This window comes from Penaeus chinensis, chromosome 19 (genome assembly GCF_019202785.1).
Source record: "Penaeus chinensis breed Huanghai No. 1 chromosome 19, ASM1920278v2, whole genome shotgun sequence".
Taxonomy (NCBI): Eukaryota; Metazoa; Arthropoda; class Malacostraca; order Decapoda; family Penaeidae; genus Penaeus; species Penaeus chinensis.
In genome coordinates this window covers 23815107-23817606 of record NC_061837.1, presented here as the reverse complement: position 1 = coordinate 23817606, position 2500 = coordinate 23815107, and the positions used below count along the sequence as shown (strand labels likewise).

Here is a 2500-nt window from a genome sequence, read left to right as displayed (position 1 = left end):
TGATCAAGATGAAATGTTTACAAACACTGCAAAATTACTTAAAGCAGGTTTAGGCATTTCTAGGAATAAAGAGTACCCATCTTTATGCTGGTTACTTACTTTCATATATACATGACAAAACTAAAATATTTTACATTACATGGAAAATTAAAGGAACATACAACTAAATATGCAATTATTTATACAAGTCCCATGTAGCTTTTAGTTATAAAGAAAAAAATATATAATTAAAAATCTAAAATTACCCATTTGGATATGTTAGGTTTATCTACTATGTCCCTTTATCACACACAAAATGAAACAAAGCTATGTAAAAACTATAAAAAATCTAATACACAGCCCTGGTAATACCCACATATAATCTTAACCACAGCAACTGGCTGACATGAATGTGTATATATATATGTATGTATGTGTGTGTGTGTGTGTGTGTGTGTGTGTGTGTGTGTGTGTGTGTGTGTGTGTGTGTGTGTGTGTGTGTGTGTGTGTGTGTATGTGTGTGTATGTGTGTGTGTGTGTATGTGTATGTGTATGTGTATGTGTATGTGTATGTGTATGTGTATGTGTATGTGTGTGTGTGTGTGTGTGTGTGTGTGTGTGTGTGTGTGTGTGTGTGTGTGTGTGTGTGTGTGTGTGTCTATATATATATATATATATATATATATAGAGAGAGAGAGAGAGAGAGAGAGAGAGAGAGAGAGAGAGAGAGAGAGAGAGAGAGAGAGAGAGAGAGAGAGAGAGAGAGAGAGCGAGAGAGTTGGTTCCAGGGAAAAGGATTAAGGTATAAGTGGTAATGTTTGTGTTTGTGAAGGTCCTTGTTTTGCTATATGTTTGTTTAAATTGTCTGTGAAGGTTTTAAGTCTTCTTGTTTCTATAATGTATTGAGGTAGCCTGTTCCAGTCATGTAAGTTACATGGGAAGAATGAGTGCATGTAAGAATCAGTGTTGGTGTAGAATGTAAGGATCTTGCTGCTTTGTGAATTTCCGGTGATAAACGTATGCGCTGCTTTTTTGCTAGTCTTGTTTGCTGATGTCAAAAAGAGTGTTTGTGATCTTGTACATGACTGTAATTCTGTGTACTTGTCTTCATATCTCAAGCTGGTCCTTGATTATCTGTTTTGGTTGGTCTTCATGGTCTGCATGCACTAAGACAGGGAAAATTGAAAATTACATTCTTTTACAGGACTAAATATTACAGTTATCAGTACAAGAACCTCCAGATACAAACGGTAATGCCACAAATAAAAGAAAAAGATTGCAGTGCTTCCGTATTTGAGCCCTATCTTGCCAGACAAGATTTATTCAACATTCTAAGTTGCTGTTGTACTGACAACTTTTTGTCCTCTACATGAATATCATAATCAATTTGCCCAAGCTTAGTGCATCTATACCGTAAGGATTAACTGATTGTTGAATAAATTTTATGACGTGGAGTTAGGGACTGTACTGTAAAGAATTACCTTTTTTCATGTGGATTGTAATACCAGCTGTAATTATGTAATTGTGTGTAAAAAACCTGGTTGACCTTGTGTTAACCTGTGCAACCTTCTCAATACTAAGGCAATATCAAAGTCATAATGCAGTTAGTATTCTAAAACAACTCATTGTAGTGATTTTAGTAGTTTATTTGTTTCCCTTCATGCTTTTCATTCTTATTTTACACATTTCATGCTAAAGCTTTATACAAACAAACTTTCCCCCATTCATTAGCTCAAAGAACTTAGAAATACAGTAAAGCAATTGAAATTTTTCCAAATTAGTGACTATTAAATTTTTCTAGATATATCAGGCAGTTTTACATTCCTAGATTTTCAAGACACAGTCAACTTTTCCGATTTTCCTTTCATTTTATCAACCATGGTGAAAAGTACCCAAAATAATACAAACTTTCACCTGTCCTCTAATTAACAAGATTAAAATTTCGTTTTAATCCACGGGTAAGCCTTCAGTATCAAACCATACACGAAGAATGCCTTGCCAACTAATATTTCAACACTAGGTTAAACCATGTGTAATAAAACCGAACATAACATAATTTAAAATCGAAATCCAAAAAGAAATTAAAATTACAATGCTGTACGTCACCACACTACCGCTACTCAAGCTCTCACTAACTACAAAAAGTAACTCAAATACCCATCTCCGGGCAAAACAAATAAACACAAAGATCTCTATCCTGCTAACAAAACAAGAAGTTACTTGTTGTGTATAGTCGTTGTATAAGAATGGCGATTTTTTTTATATATATATATCACGAAATCCTTGCTTAGGTGTCCATCAAAACATCGGTGTCGTCTGCACGGTGAATGTGGTCGCTTATGGTACTGTTATGTAGACGTCAGCCTATGCTCGCATCCGTTCCGTGTGTAATTTGTCATTTTATGTTTGATTGTAATGTTTGTTACTGCTGAATATGTTAATGATGTGATTGTTTTATTATCATTAATAATATTTCTTTCTCCTAATAATCTTTGGTATCATCAATAATTTTGCTGTCAAT

At 34.2% G+C, this 2500-nt stretch overlaps 1 protein-coding gene across 1 annotated transcript in view; it reads right to left on the bottom strand.

Annotated features, from left to right (window-relative positions):
* Positions 1-2308, bottom strand: part of LOC125034967 — a 38878-nt gene extending 36570 nt beyond the window's left edge. The window contains exon 1 of the mRNA XM_047627014.1: positions 2200-2308. The gene's annotated coding sequence lies outside the window, so the exon portion shown is untranslated. The remainder of the gene's footprint in view (positions 1-2199) is intronic.
* Positions 2309-2500: the final 192 nt, after the last annotated feature.